Raw genomic sequence first — 21933 nt, 5'->3', positions numbered from 1 at the left:
TACATGTTTATGTGTGTACAGGCACATACCTACACACATACATATTTACACATATATACTAACAAGAATAGAGTTAAATTGCTCCTTATTCTGCTTAATTTCTTTTTTATTTTTACTCCAGCCAACATGATGTGATCTTTAAAATTTTTAAATATTCAAAGCATTCCAAATACATCAGGTGGACCTTCCATAAAGTTGATAGTAAAATGGTCTTTTCTGTATGCTTCCATACTCACTGAAGTATTTTAAATTGTGAGAAATATTGTGCTACTTTGAATAGAGGGTCTGCCTTAAGAACATGACTAACATGTCCTGTCAATATGTTTGTCTTGACAATGGGCATATAACACCTAAATATTTGTATGCATGTTTTGTCAATTATGTGGAGAATGCTGGTTGAAAAGCCAAGGTGGGTGATGAAGGCTGAGATGTTCATCCTTTGACTTACTGACCTATAAGAATGAAATGAAGTGGGCCTGGGAGATGACAGAGTATCCAGCATGTGCAAAGCCCTAGGTTGGATCCCAGGCACTGCCCATCCCCCCAAATGCAGTGAAGTGTGCTGCATAAGAACCGAGCTGCTTTTGACTCAGGATGAATCCCTGCATCCATGTGGAGTTAACCTAGGAATCTTAATGGGTGGACTCTGAAGCCAAAGCTGTTTTCTACCTTGGTGTCATGACTCGTATGACAGGTAGATATGCTTGACACAAGGTTCAGCTTGTTCCTTCATGGAACACTATACTTTTGAAATCTGTCTATGTCAGAACATGTCAGTCTGCCCCATGCTTTTGCACTGGCCAAGATCTCCCATAAATAATTCAATTTCACTGCCCTGATGGGTAATGTGGGTGGTTCAGACGTTAAAAGCTTCCCTGAAATCTTTTGTGTACATACTGAGACCAGCACATGAAAGAATACAAAGTCTGAAAACCCTGAGAGGAGAGGTGTATAAAAAATACCAAGAGAAGCAGGTCTGAGACCAGAATTCTTGGGAAAAAACTTACTTAAATAAAAATATTTATTTCTTTATTTGCGTATGGAGTTGGGGTGTTCACATGCCACTGTGTGAGGAGGTCAGAGGACAACTTGCAGGAGTTGGTTCTCTCCTTCCACCAGGCAAACTGACTCTGTCTTTCTACCAAGTGGGTCCCAGGAATCGAACTCGGGTCATCAGGCTTGGTGGCAAGTGCCTTTACCTGATAAGTGATCTGGGAGACCCTAGAAAAGACTTTATTTCAGGAGAGAACACTCATTCATGTGCAAGCAAAGCTAGCACAGGTGTTCCAGCAGGGGACTGGGAGGAGCTGAGCAGACAGGCTTCCATGGGCTTGGCCTGTCTGAGCCCTGGCACAGTCTGTGGAGTAAAAGGAAAACCTGTGAGAACTATGAATCACTGGGTGGGTCAGAACCCTTCTGAGAAGAGTTTTGGGAATGGAGTGATGTCATCAGAATAGTGGTCCAGGGCATGTGGCTCAGTTGGTAGAGTGCTTGCCCCTCACCGGAGGCAGGCTTTGATAGTTCTTAAGTCTTGCCAGATTTCCAGGCTCTCTCTGCTTCCTGTGTCTGCTTGAAGAGGTGATCAGTCAGCGTTCCGCTCTGGCCACCTCTGTCGCCTTGCCTTCCACCCTTATTGACTCTATTCCTCCTGGAAATAAACTTCTTTCTATAAGGCAAATAAACTTCTTTCTGTAAGTTGCCTTAGTCATGGTATCTTATCATAGCAACAGAAAAGTGACTAATACAATGGGGCTCTGGCTTCAAAGCCTAGCACCACGTAAGCTAGGAGAGGTGATGTACACCTGTGATCCCAGCACTGGAAAAGCAGGAGGATCAGAAGTTCAAGGTCATCCTCAGCTATATGGTAAGTCAAGGCCAGCCTGGGATATGTGAAACCCTGTCTCAAAAATGAACAAATTCCCAAACCAACTGTTACTTTGCTGTTGCTATAATAAGATACCATGACCAAAGCAACTTATCAAAGGAAGGGTTTATTTGGTATGCTGGATGGTTTTGGTTGTCAACTTGACACACTTGTCTCCATTGGACTGGCCTGTGGCCATGTTTGTGCACATTTTCTTGATTGTTGTATGATGTGGGAGGGTCCAGCCCACTGTGGGCAGTACCACCCCTGGGCAGGTGGTCCTGTACTGTATAAAAAAGCAGGTTGGACACAGGTCCGGGAAACAAGCCAGTAAGCAGCATTCCTCCATGGTCTGTGCTTCAGCTCCTGTCTCCAGGTTCCTGCTCTGAGTTCCTACCTTGGGCTCCCTGATGAACTGTGACCTGGGAGATGTGAGCCAAATAAACCCTTTCCTCCCCAAGTTGGTATTGGTCAGAGTGTTTTGTCACAGCAATGAAAGACAAATTAGAACATTTGGCTTATGGTTCCAGAGGTATAAGAGTCTGTCATGGCAGGAGGCAGCCAGAGCAGAAAGCTGAGGGCTCACATCTTCAAGCATTCACAGGAAGCAGAGAGAGGAACCAGAATTGTGGCAAGGCTATGAACTCTCAAAGCCCTCCCCCAGTGACCACCTTCCTCTAGCAAAGCCATATCTCCTAAAGGGTACATGAATTCCCCCAAACAGTGCCACCAACTGATCTGACCAAGGGTTCAAATACTTGAGCCTCTGGGGGAGCTATTCAAACCTAATTCAAATGAACTTCTCATTCAGACCACCACATCAAGTAACCAAAAATAAAACAAAACAACAAAATGCTGAATTGCATGTTCACAAGATCATTGTGGCTGCCTTGTAGAGACAGAGAATCAGAACTATCTGAGAACAACATTGGGGTCCCTGCAGATGTTTCTTACAGATGTTTGTCTGAAAATATCTCAAAACAAAGTTTAAACTGTGGTTTGCTTATGTGTAGGCCTCTGTATGTTTTGGGCCATGTCCCTTGAATTCAGCACGGTCTGGCTGAAGTCTTGTGCATTCAGCAAGGCCAGTGCTGAAGAGACTTAAAAAGCTAGCACTTAACAATATACCAGGTGTTCTTTATCCTTGAGTCCTGCCAATGAGAAAGAAACTTCGAGGAGAAAACAGGTTTTCAAAGGTTGCGTGGGTATCTTTCCCGACACTTTTATAAATTGTTCTTTATCTGTAAATGAGCATTTTTCCCTATCTAACCTTGTATGTATGTGCCTCTGTGTGTGTATGCCTGTGTCTGTTCGTGTGTGTGCATGTCTGTGTCTGTTCGTGTGTGTGCCTGTGTGTCTGTGCCTGTGCTTATATGTGTTTCTGTGTGTGTGTGTGTGTATGAGTGTGTGTGTGTGCACAGGTATGTGGAGGCCTGAGACAACCTCAGTTGTAGCTCCTCAGGCATCATATCCCTATTTCTTCTGAGACAGGGTCACTCACTGGCCAGGAACTAGCCATCGTGTCCCAGGGATCCACTTACCTCCCCCTCCCCAACTTCCCACTGCTGGGATTACAAAGGCACATCGCCACACTCCGATTTTTACATGGATTGTGGGATCAAGCTTGGCCCTCATGCTTTTAAAGCAACCACTTTACCGACTGAGCACCCTGCCTAGTGCTCTCCCCATCCATTTGACTTTCTTGTGAATTCTTTTAAACTATTAGTTTAGGAACTGGAGAGATGGCTCAGAAGTTAAGAGCACTGACTACTGTTGCAGAGGACCTGGGTTTGATTTCCAGGACCCAGGTGGCAGCTAACAACTGTCTGTAATTCTAGTTCCAGGGGAATCTGATATCCTCTTCTGACCTCCTTGGGTATTTCAAAACACAGGTGCACTTATTTAAATATAGGCAATACACTCATACACATAAAATAAAAAACTTTTAAAAACAAACTATTTGTTTATGTTATTCAGTGTAATATAATTGCCGCCTAGCAATATTCAACTCGATTTCCAAATCATCCCAAATGAGTACAAGTGAGAGTCTCCTTAAATTGGCTTTTGAGTCTTTTTCATATATTCCTACTAGTTGTTTAAGCACAAAGCTCACCTCTTATTTCCTCTGTCCCATCCCTAGGAGCAAACATTTCTCCAAGGAGTGCTGGTCCCTTCCTCTGGAGCACAGAATTTATAAACCAAGATTTATGAATCGAATGTAATACCATGTTCATTTTTGATCCTTCAGCATGGCCCGTTTCATCTTTCCGGAGTCTTTAGGGAATGTTTTTCTCTTTTCAGAAATGTTCTGAAATGCCATGACAATGTGCCTTGGGTTGGTTAGCTGGTTTGTTAATTGTGGCTTTTTATTTCTTTCCCTCTTCCTTCTTTCCTTCCTTCTTTTTTTCCCTCTCCTTCGGATTTATTTTTATTTACATTTATTTATTTTTATTTTATGTGTATGAATGTTTTACCTGCATGTATGTAAGTGCATCCATGTATGCAATGCCTTCAGAGGCCAGAAGAGGATGTCAGGTTCCCTGAGCCATCTCTCTAGCCCCTCATTTTTAATTTTTATTATGTGTATGTATTTATATGTGTATGTGTCTGCCACGTGTGCAGGTGCCCTTGGAGGCCAGAAGAAGGATGCTGGATTCCCTGGAGCTGGAGGTACAGGTGGTTATGAACGTTCTGATCTAGGTGTTGGGAACCAAACTCTGCTCCTCTGAAAGAGCAACTGCTCTTAACCACTGAGCCATCTCTCCAGAGCCACTGTAGCTTTTTCAACCTAACATCTCATGGAATTTATTTCTAGAACAATGTCTTTGTTATTTTTTAGATTTTTTTTTTCTCTTCTGTGTTGCCTACTTTTTCTTTCTAAAATTCCTATAATTTGCATGCTGGATTTTCTAGACAAATCCTTTTCCTCTTCCTCTTCTGATCATGTGTCTAAGGATAAGATATTAACATATACTGGTTGCTGGGACAGGATCGAGTAGACAGTGGTTTGAGGCTACTGAACATCTAACCAGTATCAAACAGGGTTTGTGGGATCAGTAGTTTCTCTGATGGGGAGGTGGCAACTGAGAAACACAGTATAGTCAGAGGAAAAACCAGTGGATTGAAACACAGAAGAATATGTCCTGGACTATGCTCTATTTACCACTTAAGGATTGTCAGTAGACCATCTGCAGAGAGTGCTGACCACAGTTCCTTCCACTTTGTAAATCATGTCACTCCTTTTCCAATGATGCAAATCTATAGTCCCTTAAGCCTGGGTAATGTGACTTTATGTGCTGAGATTAAAGGCATGCATCACCACAACCAGCCAAGTTCTAAACTTTTGAACTTCTGCTGGTATAAAACTATATAATTGTGATATAATGTAACTTCTTAGCTACAAACCCGGGGCCTACCTACAAATTCGGTCCTCTCTCATTCTACTAATCCTGGCCTAGGTCCCAGACAACTGAACGAAGCCATTTTGAATCTTCCAACCCTCACTGAATTACAAAGTGAGTCCCCAGCGAACCTTGCCCCAATGGCAGAATCCTGAGCAAATAATGGGAATTTATGCTTTAACTGCTAAGGTGCGGGGAGTGGTTTACTACACTGCTACAGTGTAGTAAACTACAGGAAGACCTTGGCTGCATCTTTGAATTCCTGGACAAGGCAGGGGAGTATTTGAATTCAAATTTCTTCATGGATAAAACTCAAGGATAGGACAAGTTAATTTCTAAGTTCCCTCCCTACTCTCACATTCTTTTCTGCTGTGAATAATTTTGTTTTATCATTCTATAACATCTAGTGAGTGTTTATCAGTGCTAGCTGTACACCATTAGAGACATTAAGATAGGCCAAACACAAGCACTCAGAAAAGACCGTACATTTGACATCATCTGAGCCCACAGGAAAGAAGAAAGAGACTCTTCAGATGAAGATTTTATATTAGCACAACTGGCCTCACTTTCCTCAGAAATAGCAAACTGTGACTTCTAATAGCCTTGGGTTGTGATAAGATCTCTGCAAAGTTTAGCATAAGGTGAATAAAGTCTGGTATTGTACAGTTCAGGTTTACCGGAAGCCTAAAACCAGAAATTCTTTTGGCTATTTGGTGGCTTTTGTAGATTCCACATGATGTCAATTAAATAAATGTTTTCTGTAGAGAACTCCCACAGCACAAGTAGAAGTAAGAGGCTGTGGGGCCTCCGTGGGGAAGCCCACGGAGGCAGAATCCTCCTCTGGTACTGTGTGCCTGCATTCTTCTCACATTCCAAGGTTTTCACAACCAGAAGACATAAACGTGATTTCCATCTTTAGAGTGGTCAAAGTTGGGGAGCCCTGAATGCAAATCAGAATTGTATCAAAATTGTCGCTTTGTTTTCTACTTGTCTTTTGATGGGGTTCTTGTGTAATGCCTAGTGACAACACTGGGTAACCCAGGATCTGGGCTGAGTGTTGAGACCCCAGTTGGGGCAGACTTTACCGTTGTGACAGAAGGTGCAGCACTGAATGTTTGTTGGCTGGGCTGTCATCCTCTGGTTCCTAGGACTGAAATAAGGACCAAGGAGAAAGAATAAAGAGATCTTAAAATGAGATGTGCGGGGGGTGGGGGTGGGGGGGAATAGCACGGCTGGTAAAACACTTGTAGCCCAACCAGAAGGACCAGATGTTTTACCCCCAACCTAGGCAAAAGGCTTATGGCTAGCCACTTAGCCTAATCTGTGAGCTCCAGAACTTGTCTCAAACAAGGTGGACCAGTGCGGACCTACAACATCTGGCCAGCACTCACGTGCACCCCCACACACTCACACAGATAGAAGGAGATAAGATGGAATCAAGACTGGGAGAAAGAGCAAGGAGGGCATTTCAAGACCTAATTCCAGATTCTGCTAGCTTGACGGTGGAATGCAGCCGTTGGATGCCTGTGATGTGCATGTGACTCTTTTGTAAAGTAGGTTAGAAAAGGAACAGTGAAACCCAGGGAGAAGTTCGTCAAGCACGTGAGAAAAAACAAAACAAAACAAATCAAAACAAAACATACGAAAACGACTGGGGTGAGGAATGAAGACAGGAGGACTCTGTTGGAACTTCACGTTCAAAGCCTAGAACTGCAGGGCAGGGCTGCCGGGGGCAGGGGGTCGGGAAGGGGGCACAACGGGTCCCGAGACCCACAGAGCACTGGGGTACTGCTGTCTCCGGGGACAGGGCGCCTTCCTAGGCGGGACAGAGGCTCCTGGCCCAAACCCTCGTCCTCCCACTAGTGGAGACCTCCTCCCTGAGGGTTTGGAGTCCAAAGCGGATTAAGTTTTGCACCGCCAGACCTGGCAAACCACCCTCCCCGCTCCTCCAGCTGGTGACCAGAGGTTAAGCTAATGTTTGCAGAAGGTCATGGAGAGCTGGGTGCCAACAGCCAAGCTCAGGGGAATTCACATTTTTGTGTCTTGGAATCATTTTTGCCTTCCGTGGCATTGGCGCCTAGAAGCCCAAAAGAAGAAAAAAAAGTGAATTAAGCCAGTTTGCTGAGGTTATTAGCTTATTAGCCTATTACTCGCTTGTTAGCCTACGGCCAGGCTGAGCCCGGGACGCGGTACCCTGGAGTACCACGGGCTGGGGCCAGTGGTGCTGGGGAGGCCGGACTGTCCCCAGGCAGGGCCGGGGCGGCGTTCCAGGGCGCGGCGGGCTGGGGAGGGTGAGTCACCCGGAGCCGGGTGGGAGCGGCCCGGGGAGGGGCGGCGGGGCGGGGCGGGCCTCGCGGAGAGGATGTGGCTGGTATAAAAGCCCCACCCGGGCCAGCAGGTCCTGCTCGCCATCTGGGGACGCTCGCAGTGCTAGGCGCCCGGCCCAGGTAAGCCGGGGCGCGGCCGGTGCCCGCTATGGCCCCGGGGCTGCGGCGGAGCGGGGCTGGGGAGGGAGCGGCCTTGGAGGGTGGGGACGGCCCCGGGGACCCGCAGGGGACTGTGAGGGACTGGCCGCCCTAGGTGTTCTGCGGGTGGCAGAGCAACGCTGCAAGTGGTCGGTCGGGAAGGTGAAGGTGCTCTGTGCACTAGGGGTGCAGGGCAGAGTAGGGGGTCGTGCTTGCTCCTCGAGCCTCCCGGGAAGCGGGAGACGCTGTGCTTGTCAGCAGCCGAGGGGCTCCGCCTTGCAGACGTGGTCCGAGCAGGACTGGGTGTGGCCGGGTGTGGGCCCTAAGCAGTGGGCTCTGGACTTTTCCATCCGTGTTTGACTCAGCTTTCCCACTCTGAAAAGTTACTATCCTGTATTTCAGGTTAATTTCCTTGAAATAGACATGCAATTGTGGAGTTTGGACAAGATACAGGAGGGAGGGCCTAGGGGTGAACAAGAAGTTGAAAACTGGGGTATCCAGCACACCCCCACCCCACTCTTGAAATAGAACAATCTCGGCTCACTCTTCGTCACCAACTCTAGATTGTCTTGTAGGACAGCGACCTTGGAATTCATTCCATAGGGGTGTTTCCCTCTGTCTAAGAGAAAGGAAGTGTGCCCCTATCTCTGCGAGGAGGGCCGCCTTAACTGCCTCAGATGCCACCATGAGTCAGGGGACCGTGGCTGTTGAAAAGGGCGTGGCTCCTGTGTGGCAGGTTCCAATTCTGGCTTTAAGGGCTGGGGTTCCAAAAGTTTCTTTATCTGTGAAAGTGATGTCCGAAAGCTGATTCTTAGCTCCACCCACACACTTTGAAGGTTTCTGAAACAAGTTCATTCAAAAATAAAAAGGTGAAGTATATTGAAACACTGCTTTTTTCAAGTATATTGAGACACCATGTTTTTTTTTTTTTTTTTTTTTTTTTAAAGTCCTGTGGCATAGCATGGCAATCCCAGCACTCAGGAGCCAGAGGCAGGAAGACCCAGAGTTTGCATCCAGCCAGGCTATACAGAGGGGCCAAGGCCAGGCTGAGCTACAGAGCAAGCAAGACCCTGCCTCAAAAAGCCAAAACCGAAGGCTGATGGATGTGATGGCACTCGCCCTTAAGACCAGGGCAGAGGCAGGTAGATTTCTATGAGTTTGAGACCAGACTGGTCTGCATAGTGAGTTCCAGGCCAGCCATGGCTCAGTGAGACCCCAAACTAAGAGTTGAGGATATTTATAAAGCCCAGTGGTGAAACACTTGAGTAGGATGCAAAAGGCCCTGGGTTTATCCCCAGAACTGAAACAAAAGTCCCAGCCCTTAAGAGCAACCATCAGGTCTTGGAGTCCACTGCCCTGAGCCTGTAACACACGGGTGCTGCTGCTGGGTGGGTGTGAAACACTTCTGAGAAGCGGAATGCACTCCCCTACCTTGCCCCCAACAATGTTATAGAAGGTTCTTAGGTCCCCAGGCTAGCCCAGAAAGAAATATTTAACATGCATTGTATCTGAGTGCAGCCTGATTCCAGCCACGGAAGGTGAGGTGTGACTGTGAGGGGTGATCTGTGGGGAGGAAGAATAAATCGTTGACATATTTTTTGGTTCTTTTCTTAGTTTTAAAGATAGTTTTGATTAAATCGTATAAATTGGAAACTTGGGTCTTTGCCCCTCTCTACTTTCATTTTCCTGCCTTCCCCTGGCCTTCTCAGAGCCCCTCTCCCCCAGGTGTTCCGCTGATTGTGGAGTCTTGTGCAATTAAGTGCCACACCCTCTTCCTCCTCATTCCAACATCTGTTGCTCCCAGCCACACAGCCTAGCAAATTGAATCAGTATTAAGTAAGAGCTGGTTGGTGGTCTCAAAGTCCTGGATTTTTACGATACAAATCTCAAACCTGATTAATTTAAATAGATCTGTTATTTTTAGAATTTCATGGCTGTGGACTCAAAGGGCTGTAATAGGCAACTTAAAGGGAGACTGTGGGTGAGACCAGGGCAGAGAGCTGTCCTCTGGGGCTTAAGAGTTTCTTTTTTCCTAAGTGCACAAATGATCTTGACATCCAAGGGTTTTTCTGGAAGTATCCATGGCATCAGCCGTGGGAGGAGTAGCCACCTATGCGCATTTCTCTGCTGAGGGGTTTTGGTTTGGCAGTAGACAACCAGGAACCACTGCTGACTCACTGGTGTCGCTTTGACTGAGAACTTGGACTGGAGCCTCAGCATTTCATATCCCGTGTCTTTGAGCTATTAACGTACCCTATTGATTGGCATGCTGTCCTGGCTATTGGCTTCCTGGGTAATTTCTGATTTAAGTAGTTTTCCTGGCAAGCAGACACTCTTCTAGATTGCTATTGATTTTGAGGGCTGTGTTGTCTTCCTGCACCTTGGGGCCTGGAATCTGGCACTAACAGACCTTTTGTTCTCATTTTTTGGCGTGTGCAGGGTGTGGGGCCTACTGAGGCCTGTTTCATTAGGGGAGGGTGGGGTGTCGATAAAGGAGTCCCAGGCACTGTGTGCTGCTTTAAACATTCATTTGCCCCACAAAATACATTTTAGTTGTCCACCATGTTCTACCTACTGATATGGGTACTGGGGATACAGCATTGGACCAAACACTACACACTTATACATATATACACATACATACAGATATACACATACATACGAAGGCAATGTTCCACCCCCAAACATACATACACACTCCCTGCTATTTAGATTTTTAAAGCTATTGGGGAAAGAAGGAAAAAAGACAAAACCAAGTGAACTGAATTGTATAGATAACAATTGGATTTGAAATTTTATGTTTTCCTAAATTAATATTCCTTTCCCAACCCAGCTGGGCCTCCTTTCACCCCTTCAGTCCAGTTATTTTACAGACAGACATGGGGTTGAACTCATCTCAAAGAAGTGCATATGGTTCTGGGCCCTAAACTGCCTTCCAGAATTGCTTGTGAGACTTGAATAAAAGTTGGATGTTCCTTTTTTCTGCACGTAGGCACCTTCTTCCTTCATTTACTCTGGGCCACACCCTTTTCTAGCTGTGGCCCATGAGAGGAAATTCCAGTCCTTAGCAAAAAATTCTTTCTACCCATTCATTGTCTAGTGTGTTTTTTCTTCTGCTGCCAGGAGAAATGTCCCATACATTTGAGGGGCTGGGTCATCAGCAGGGATCAGGGGATGGTTCCACTGACATGGTCTCCAGATGTGCCTGTTAGGGGGCACAGAGAAGCTTTTAAATGATCTAATCTCCCAAATCTTATTAGGGTACCCATTCATGGCACCCAAGTGGTCCGAGTTCTAATATCAGACTTGGTGTGGAATGCTCTGACTACAGGGAGCGGCTGCCCTTCGCCACACCCAGATGACACTCACAGCTCAGAGGAAGTCAGAGTTCCAAGGCCTTGTGAACCGCCTGCCTCCTTCACCGCCTCTGCCTCCCTGTTTGTTCATATGGGTACTGCCATTCCTACTCCGTCGTGTGGCAGAACTGGGTCCTTTGTTGCCCTACAGTGTGGAAGCAGGGCTGGGATGGGTACCAGCTGCTTCTCATAATGGGAGAGTTACCTGCCAGGTTTTATGAAGATATGCGGAACCTGGGAATGGAAGGCCTTGACCCTGAATGAATAGAATTGAGCCTGCATTTAAAATGTTCAGTCTGAGGAAGAGAAAGAAAATAGAGGAAGGAGAGTATGTTGGAAATGAAGAACAAAATAGACTTAAAATGGAAAGACCCAGTGTGTGTAAACCACCCCAAGTTGTCATTGAATAACTTACTATGTGATAAGTACTGTCAGACTTCTAAGTCAGAAGACAGGAACAAGTCACAAGCCCTGTGGCTGATCACTGTGGAAGGTGGAGGGTGTTTGGAAGAGGTGACATCTGCTATGGTTTTCCATAGCCTAAAATTGGATGCCCACTGACCAAGATAGTGTTCCCTGTAGAGGGGACTTGAGGTGGCAGACAGTGTTGAGCATGTTTGGAGGACAGTTAGTGGTCTAGCCCGATTTCTATAGAGCATGCCTGAAGCCCTCATTCTATCCCTATACTGCATAAACTGGGAGGCAGGGAGATCAGAAGTTCAAGATCCTTCTTGGCTAGTTTGAGGCCAGCTTAGGTTACAGGAAACCCTGGCGAGAGGGGGTAGGGGAATGAATTTAAGGGAAGGTAGGGTACTCCAAAGTGTGGTGGATTATCTTGAATCCTGAACTTGGATTTTTTTTTTTTTTTTCTTTCTGGCAGCCGGGCTCTGTTGGAAGCCCAATATAAAGGCCATAACACACTGAAGTTGAATTATGGATGTTGGGCTGTGTTTCCCAACCCTGAACATGCCCTGTGCCAAGTGACATCATTCTTCCCGCTGGTCTCTTTCCATCCACTCTAACATTGCTTTGGGGTGGGGGTGGGGAACTCCTACAGGAAGAAGTAGCAATGGGTCTGTAGCTAGCAAACACGTATTGATTTAGATCAGACAGCCAGAGAGACAGGCTGGAACAAGCAAGGCCTCCTGCTCAGTCTAATCAAGGCCAAGGGCAGAATTCCAGATGTTCTGAGGATTGCTGTGGCCCTGTGACTCAGGCATTAATCAGAAAACAAAGGGGGAAAGTATGTGCTTTTAAGAGGTTCTGTTAATCAAAGATGATTTAGGGCTGGAGGATAGGGTACGGTAGGAGCCCCATTCCTCCCTTTATTCATACTTTTTTGTTGTTTAAAATTCAGTGTGAGCCGGGCGTGGTGGCCCACGCCTGTAGTCCCAGCACTTGGGAGGCAGAGGCAGGCGGATCTCTGTGAGTTCAAGGCCTTATTTTGATATATCACAGTGAAAGATTTATCGTCCTCTTTTTTTTTTTTCATAAAAAAAAAAAAAAAAAAAAAAAAAAAAAAAAAAAAAAATTCAGTGTGGTTTGTATACTGTGTTGTCCAGGACCTACAGTAAGGGCTGTCTCTGGGGAACCCAGCCCTCCACGTTCCCACCCGCACCCATTTTTGCTCTAAAAATCCTGATTTTGGGTCATTCCACCCTGATTGATTCATCCTGGTTGCTAGGCATCTGTTTTGTGGTAACCCAACAACACTCCACGTTTCAACCACATAAGTGGGTGTGTCACTAAAACTGCCGCATTAGAGTCTCTGTAGACCAGCCCTGTAGCAACATGCTTTTGTTTGCTGGAATTAATATTTGGGTTTTCTGGAACTCACTTTTTTTTGATACAGTTCAGTGAAACTCATTTCTACTATTCCAAGTGCTGCCTTTTTAGATTTCTTAGACTTTTGCAACTTTTTTGGAAGGGAAGTTAAAGCAACTTCCTTTGTAATTCTGTTGTTGTAACTGTGGTTTTGAAATGAAATAGTAAAATGTTAATAAGATCCAGGTTTTGAAGTATTTTATTATTTTAATTTTATGTGTATGTGTATTGTCTGCATGTATGTAAGTGCACCTGTGGTGTAGTGCAGTGCTCACGGAAGTCAGAGGAGGGCACCGGATTCCCTGGAACTGGAGTTACAGACTGTTGTTAGCTACCATGTGTGTGCTGGGAACCAAATCCAGGTCCTCTGCAAGAGCAGCTTTGCTCCTTTTTTTTTTTTTTTAAGCCAAGATGATATTTAAAAAAAAAATTTTATTTATTATTTTTACTTTATGTGTATTGCCTGCAAGTATGTATGTGAGTGCACCCATGTTGTACAATGCTGTGGAGGTCAGAATAAGGCTTTGGATTCCCCTGGAATTGGAGTTAAGGACAGTTAAGGACAGTTCTAGCCACCATGTGGCTGCTGGGAATTGAATCTGGGTCCTCTGCAAGAGCACTCAGTGCTCTTAACTGCTGAGCCATCTCTCCAGCCTTAGATCTAGTTTAAAATATATATATATATTTGGTCTTTTTTTTTTTTTTTTTTTGGTCTTTTTGAGACAGGGTCTCCCTATAGCCCCAGCAGGCCTGGAACTCATTTTGAAGACCAGGCTGGCCTTGAACTCACAGACATCCACCTGCCTCTGTCTCCTGAGTGCTGGGACTAAAGGCTTGCACCACCTCGCCTGGCTAAAAAATATTTTTTATTCTTTGAGAATTCCATATCATATATTTTCATCATATTCCCCCCCCCCAGTCCTCCCTCTAACTTCTCTCAGATCCATATCCCCCACCCCATCTGATGTCCTTGGTTTTTTATTTAGTAACCCATCAACTCTAGTTGGTGCTGTCCAGACACTTTTGGGTATGGGCTGTCCACTGGATTGTAGCCAATGGTAGTTGTTTTTTTAAAGGATAAAACCACAACTATCTGTAAAATAGTTCCATGTTACATGGAAATGACTGGCTTTGCAACCGCTTCACAGATTCCATTACTGCCAAGTTTGTATCCTAAGAGCCGTTTGCCAGGCAATTAAGACTCATATATTAATCTTTTCAAGGCCAGAGAAGACTGTTCCCTTCACTAGGGTGGAGCTGAGGGAATCCTTGGGTTCCCAACAGTGTGGGGAGTTACTTCAGGCTGAGGTGGGTGTGGCCTTCAAAGAGTCTCTCTGGACTACACTAGTTTGTTTTCTCAAACAGAAACACATTGCTTGATAAAGGGCCTTTTCAAAGCCAGTTCCCAGCTTGCCATGGGAACGAAGGCCTTTGTATACAGAGCGTTCTCATTTACAGATGGATCACCTGATAATTCTTTCTGGTCTGCAAGTTAAAACCAGTTGGTCACCTGGGTGAGGTTGAAGTGCTGGGAAAAGACCTACAGTTCTGGAGAGGAGTGACTCTGCTGGTAGGGCACAGTGCTCGCTCAATTTCACACTTCGTGGAGCAGTTAGTACAGGTGGCGTTTTGGTTACATTTTCTTTTTGAATCAGGGTCTCATGTAGCCTAGGGTGGTCTCAAACTCAACATGTAGCCAAGGATGACTTTGAACTCATCCCCCTGCCTCCACCTCCTAAGGTGCTGGGATTACAGGCATGAATCAACACACCTGGTTTTTGTAGATTTCTTTTTTTTAAAAATATTTTATTATTTTTTTATTGTTGTGTATATGTGTATTGCCTCTGTATAGTAAGTGTGTCTGTGTCATACAGTGCCCTCAGAGGTCAGAAGAGACTGTCAGATCCCCTGGGACTGGAGTTATGGACAATTGTTAGCTGCCATGTGGGTGCTGGGATTCAAACCCGGGTCTTCTGCAAGAACAGTCAGTGTTCTTAACCGCTGAGCCATCTCTCCAGTCCCTGTAGACTTCTTTTTAAATCTTGTCCTAAGCAATAGGCACACTAAAGATAGTGGATTGTTTGCAGCCAGGAACTCTAGGTTCCTGAGAAAATGTTCCAAATGAAAAGATAAATATGTATTGGGTATTGATCACTTTGGCCTTCAGTCCTTCTGTTATCTCTGTAGTCAAACTTGACTTTGCACCATTCATTCAAAGGCTTACATTTTTGGGGTCACCACATTGGACATGGCTTCCTTTCAAACGTGTCCTGTGTTTTCCTGGGGTATGCTGAGGATGTACACCTCCCTAGGCTCCTAGTGTTGCTCTTGCTGGAATCTTCCATGGTGATTCACCCCTCTCAGCTCAGGCATCCAGGCCTTACCACTAGGCTCTGGACTGAGCTCACTCCCTTGAATTTTCCTCTGTGTCTTCTCTGTAGTGTAGAGCCACTGGAGTGAGATCTAAATGGCAAAAGCCGGAGCACAAAGGTTCTGGGTTCTAACTCAGCCTCTGATGGCGACCATGCCTAATCTTTTAAGTGGACCATGGCTAATCTTTTAAGTGTTTCCCTAATGGGCAGTGTGTTAGTTACTTTTCTGATTGCTGTGACCAAATATCTAACTACAAGCAACTTAACGGCAAGAGGGCTTATTTCAGCTTACAGTTTAAGGGGATACAGTCCCCCTCAGTAGGGAAGGCAGAGAGAGCTAAATGCTGGTGCTCAGCTGGCTTTCTTATGCAGTCCAGCACCCCAGCCCAAGGCATGGCACCACCCATGTTTAAGGTGGGTCTTCCCACCTTAAAGATCCTCATCTAGAAAGTCTCTCACAGATACTCTCAGAGCTGTATTTCCATGATAATTTTAAATCCAGTCAAGTTGACCAGAAAGATTTTCCATCACAGGTGGAATTTTTCATCTTTTGTACTGTGGGTTCAGCATGTGTTTCTTCTGGGTTTATGGATGACTGGCCTGTAACCAGTGTCTGTAAACTCCACCAGCACTGCCAGGGCTCTTTCTGCTCTCGGGGTGGCAACGCTGATGCAGGCTCCTTAGTCAAACCAATGTTTTGGCACAAGATGAGTAGCAAAGCCAACTATTATGTACCAACTGTAATCAGGGACTTTGCATGGCCAGGGGATTAGATGAGGCAAAGAAACAAAAGCCACTTTTTATTACTAAGCTAGAAATAGGGTTGTCATTAAGCTTGAATGAGGTTGATATTTATGAATATAGGCACCTGGAGTCTGCTTGGTGGTCTCTGTGACTTTGGAGTTATTATGACATCTTTGTGTTTTGGTGTGGAATGGTGTATTAGTCAGGGTTCTTCAAAGAAACAGAACCAGTAGAATGAATATGTATAAAGATTTATCAGCTTAGCTCACAGGATAGAGTCCGAGTAGTCCAACAATGGCTGCACCACACTGGAGAGGCTGAGAATCTGTAGTTGCTCAGTCCACAAGGCTGGATGTCTCAGTAGTCCCAATCTGGTGCTGAAGGTCTGACAAATTCCAAAATATCAGCTAGTCTTCAGTCTACAGCAGCAAGACGAACTCACCAGCGAGAGAGAAGGCAAGCCGCAAAAAGCTCCGTGTTCTCCTCTGCCTTGGTCTTTTATACCGGCTGCCATCAGAAGGTAACGCCCACATTTAGGGTGTGTCTTCCGGCTTTAGATGATCCAATCAAGAAGATCTCTTTCATTTCAGTTAATCTCAGATCAAATCAAGTTGACACCCAGGATTAGCCATCACAAGTGGTTATAAGTAATATAGATATGATTCATACAAAACAGAAGCTGTTTTCAGAAGTCTGTTAGGGAGCTGGAGTTAGTTGAGTGCTTGTTATGCAATCATGAGGACCCAACTTCACATACTGACAAGTCAGACATTCTACCTCTCACCTGAGACCCCAGCTCCAAAAGGGGAAGAGACAGGAGGATGTCTGGGACTTGCTGATTTCCAGCCTACCTGAGAAAATGTGAGCCCCAGGTTTGTGGAGAGACCCTGCCTCAGAAGGAATAGATGGGGAGTGGCAGAAGAAGGGACCCAGTGTCCTCTTCTGGCCTCTGTGCGTGCATACAGACACATGCACCTTCATGCACACACATATGTGTGTGGGGACACTTGAATATACACACACAAAGTCTGTTTGGTGCATAGTTTGTGCAAAGATGCTCTTGAATTTGGAGGGGGTGGCTGGGACTTGGTGGGGGAGATGACCCAAAACATATGCCTCCCCTCTTTGAATCTTTGAATTAAGTATTTGCTATTTGAATACTTGTCATATGAAGGGCACTCAGTACAGTCTGATGAATGGATGAGGGAGTAGTATAAAAAATACTTTGAAAGCATTGAAAGGTTGGGGAGAGCTGTGTGGAATGGGGTAGCGTTGACCCTATTGGAGCAATGCCAAAGCAGTGGAGACTTGATGGATGCTCTGGGTTCCATAAAATAAGGTGAGAGCAGGGTGTGGCTGTACACACCAACAATCCCAACACTTGGGAGCCTGAGGCAGGAGGATTGTGAGTTTGAAGCCAGCATGGGCTACATAGTGACATCTGGCTTTTTTCTTTGGTGTATATTTGTGTGTGGTGTGCATATGTTGTACGTGTGCACATGGATGCAGGTATGGGTGTACATGTATATGTGTCTGCTTGCATATAGAGGCCAGAGTTTGACAATGGTGTTTTCCGCGATCTCTGTTCACTGTTATTTACTGAGGCAGGGTCTCTCACTGAAGGAGGAGCTGTCTATTCAGCTACTAGCTGGCCAGCATATCCCAGAGGTCCCCTGTCTCTGCCTGTGTCTGGGCCACTGGGATTACAAGTCAGCTGCCATGCCTGCCTGGCTTTTACTTGGGCTCTGGAGATCCGAGTGCTGATCTTTATGCTTGTGTAGCATATGCTTTATCCATGGAGACATCTCCCCACCCCCATGGCACCCGTTTTTAAAAAAGGAAAGAGAGAGAAAGAGGAAGAGAGAGGAGGGGATAAGAGGTAAAGTAAGGAGAGGAGAGGCAAGGAACAGGATGGCTCCGGTCACTTCTTTTTCCTCTAAAAAAAAAAAAAAATCTATCAATGCCGGGCGTGGTGGAGCACTCCTTTAAATCCCACTTGGGAGGGAGAGGTAGGTGGATCTCTGTAAGTTCAAGACTGGCCTGGTCTACATAGTGAGTTACAGGTCACCTGAGGCTACAGGAAGACCCTGTCTCAAAAAACAAGACCCCCCCCACCAAAAAAAATCTACTGTGTTCCCTTTTTTTTAAACAAAGATTACTTTTTTATGTGTGTGTATGTATACCACATGTGTCCAGTGCCTGAGAAGGCCAGAAGACAGTGTCACAGCTCCTGGAGGAGTTATGGAAGCTGCTGTGGGGGTTCTGGGAACCAAACTAGGTCCTCCACAAGAGCAATCAGTGCTTTTAACCACCAGGCCAGCTCTCCAGCCCCACCAGTCTCCTTTTGCTTGAGAGTAGAGAGAGGGTGGTGTGGCTGGGCTCTGATGCTAATCTGTGAAGTGCACTCTGTTGGAATTAGAGGAAACACTGGGCTTGATTTCAAACTCTCTGACAATATCAGATGGAGAGATTTCATTGATAAGGGTAGGGAGGACCCAGTTGATGAAAGAACAGTCTAATTATAAGCAGTAGAACAGAAATCAAGATTTCCAAAATCCCTCTTCTTTGTCCTCTCAAGGTGTTGTGGCTGTGGGAGAACTGGCATGAATAGAGAGTGTGAAGTAGCACATCAGATTGTCTGGTCTGCCCAGTACTGGGGGAGGTGTTCCACGTGGGCAGCCGTCTGCAAAGCCGGTGCTCACAGCTAGAAAGACAGCTTGAAAGAACAAAAACTTGCTGTGCTCTGCAGTTGAGATTGCCTAAACACCAGAACCCTGGTGAGGAGCCTCATTTACTAAATACAAGGACTTTCATCCACATCCAGAAGCAGAAACAACTGGCTTCTTGGATGCGCCTGCTGGCGATTTTCATTGGCTTTATTTTGGATGGCATTTTTGGTCTAGAATCCTGCAAGGCAGATAACAACCTTTCATTTCTGCTGTGGATATTCATGATGAGAGACCCTGGCAGGTTGGGCCCAAGCGGAGGATGGGCATTTCTCACACTGTCAATGAAGACATTAACTCAATATATAGGCTTCAGTTGACCTGGCTTTGGAAAAGGATTTGGATTGTGATTGACCCTGGCTTTCTGGGGTCCTCTAGACAAGTACTGTTCTGTAGAGTGCTAGTCATAGTCTGTTCTGTGTAGACATAGAATATGAGCTGTGCATACAATCCCAAGTATTCTAGTAGTCACATTTAAAAAAAAAAGCTAGGTATGGTGGTGTATACCTTTGGTACAGACACTCAGGAGAGACAGCAGATTGCCATGAGATCAAGACCAGCCTGGCCTACATAGCGAGTCCCAGGTCAGCTGGGGCTACAGGGAGACCTGGTCTGGAAAAGACCAAAACAAAAACAAAAACAACAACAACAACAAAAAAACCCCACCAAGTACTGTAAAAGTTATTCTCTGGAGAGTCCGCACTTTTTTTCATAGTAAGTTTCCAACCTCTGGGGTGTCCTTCCTGTGTCTAGAACATCTCTATCTGGACTGGACACACTTCAAGTGCTTGATGGCTATGTGGGGATGGTAACTAGGGTATTGGATAATAGAGCTATAGAACATGGCTTTAAAAATAGATTTACATTTTTTCTTGTTTTAATTTTTTTTATTTATTTATTTTATATGTATGGGTGTTTTGTCTGCATGTATATAAGTGCACCTGTGTTGTGCAGTGCCCACAGAGGCCAGAAGAAGGTGTCAGATCCCCTGGAACTGGAGTTTCAGGTGGTTGTTAGTTTCCATGTAGGTGCTGGGAATGAAACCCAGATCCTCTGCAAATACAGTCAGTGCTCTTAGCTGCTAGCTTTCTCTCCAGCCCCTCTTTTTCTTTATTTCTTAATTTTTTGAAACAGGGTTTCATGTATCCCAGGCTTGAACTGCCTCTCCTCCTGCCTCTACCACTAAGGGCCAGGTAGATGTGATGTGCTCAGCTTTAAGTTCTATTTTTTTAGAGTAGTTTTAGGTTCACAGCAACATTGAACAGACAGTATGGGGAGCTTCCACACATATGTAGCTTTCCCGGTGTTGACATCATACACCACAATAACATGTTTGTTAGACTCAGTGAACCTATAGTGACATGTCATAATCACACAAAGGCCGTATGTATGTTAAGGGTTCACCCTCTGTCTTATACATTCCTCGGTATGTGATACATTTTAATGATGTGAGTTCACCATCAGTATCATCACCATACAGAATAATTTCACTGCCTTAAAAATTCTCTGTGTAAGGCTGGTGTGGTGGTACAAGCCTTTAATCCCAGCACTCAGGAGCAGAGGCAGGGGGATGTCTATACATTCCAGGCCAGCCAGGGCTGCATAGTGAGACCCTGTCTCAATAAAACAAAAACAAAACAACCTTCTCTGTGCGGGGTCTGGGAAGAGAGATATTTCAATCAGTAACGTGCTTGGAAGATCTGAGTTCCATCCCCAGAACCCATGTAAGAAAGTCGGTTGTGGTGATGTACTTTTATAATCCCAGTGCTGGGAAGGTGGAGACAGGTAGATTCCTGGGGCTTTCTGACCAGCCAGTCTAGCCTAATTGGTGAGCTTCAGGCCAATGAGAGATCTGTGTCAAAGGAGATGATGCTGTTTCTGAGAGTGACACCAGAGGACACCAGAGGCCTCTAGCCTCCACAGGCATGAACAAGGGTGCATGTGTGTGCACACACAAGACACACATGCTCACACAGTCACACACAGTCACACTTACCACTGACACAGTCACACACACATAATCACAGTCACACACACACACACTGAAACACACAATGACACAGTGTCTCACATACAGTCACACTCTTACACACATACATCAACACACATACACACACTCTCACATGCCCACACACTCACACACAGATCCTCTGTCATCTACCTTTTATCTCTTCTTCCCTTACCCCTGGCTGCCATTCATTATTTCACTGTCTCCATAGTACAGCCTTTCTAGAAAGCCATGTAGTCGAAATCACAGCCATATGCAGCCCTTCAGACTGGCTTCTTTCTTGTAACAATGTACATTTAAAGTTCCTCCATGTGTTTTCATGGATTTGATAACACAATTTTTCTTATCACCAAATAAAATTTCATTTTATGGATGAACCGCACCTGACATACAGCAAGACTTCTTACCATGCAGATGTGGACACACAGGGCACACAAGGGAGAGGAGGCAGTGTGAGGGGAGAGGGAACGGAGGTGAGTGGAGCATTTGTGATTAGCTTCCTTTTTGTCTGACTTGAAGGGTTCAGAGACAGAGACAGAGAGACACAGAGAGAGACAGAGAGAGCTCTAGTTCAAGATTAACCTCCTGTAAAAGCACATCCTTAACCTCAAATAAAGATGACTCTTCTCCCTTTCTACCCCATACCAAGCCTAGAATCTGCTTAGGCAAACCCATCTATGCCAAATACTGTCTCCAGAGCAGTGTTATGAGAATATTTAGACAATGCAAGATCTTTGAAGAGAATAGAGGGCTGAATTTCCATGGGTACCAAAGACTCTTAAGCAAAGAGAAACCCAACATCATTAGTGACCACCTCAGGAGGCAGCTCTGTCCTGTGTTCTGTATTTTGGGAGGATTATGCAGAATGGCCTGCCTTTTCTCTCTAACAATCAGTTTCCTACCAGTTGAGCACTCTCAATGGTGGGGTTGGGCAAATGTGGCATATCCCTTCTAAGAACTGTGCGGCCACAAAGCCCGAAAGTCATTTATCTGTGTGGCAGCACTGATGGTGAAGTGTATTAGCTGGAGGATGACGATGTCCTTGAAGCCACTCCGAATCCCAAGGGCAAGAAGCTCAACCCTGGATGGGATGTGTTTGTATCAGAAAATTGACCTATTAGTTTCTCATAAACAGCCTAATTTCCTCTTTGTGTGTATGCATATTTGTTGGGG

General features: G+C 45.4%; 1 protein-coding gene across 1 annotated transcript in view; it reads left to right on the top strand.

Annotated features, from left to right (window-relative positions):
- Positions 1–7612: 7612 nt before the first annotated feature.
- Anxa2 (annexin A2) overlaps positions 7613–21933 on the top strand; it is a 49599-nt gene continuing 35278 nt past the window's right edge. The window contains exon 1 of the mRNA XM_008836879.3: positions 7613–7712. The gene's annotated coding sequence lies outside the window, so the exon portion shown is untranslated. The remainder of the gene's footprint in view (positions 7713–21933) is intronic.

This window comes from Nannospalax galili, unplaced genomic scaffold (genome assembly GCF_000622305.1).
Source record: "Nannospalax galili isolate Female #2095 unplaced genomic scaffold, S.galili_v1.0 scaffold117, whole genome shotgun sequence".
In the NCBI taxonomy this organism is placed as follows: domain Eukaryota; kingdom Metazoa; phylum Chordata; class Mammalia; order Rodentia; family Spalacidae; genus Nannospalax; species Nannospalax galili.
This window is presented reverse-complemented; position numbering and strand designations above follow the sequence as displayed.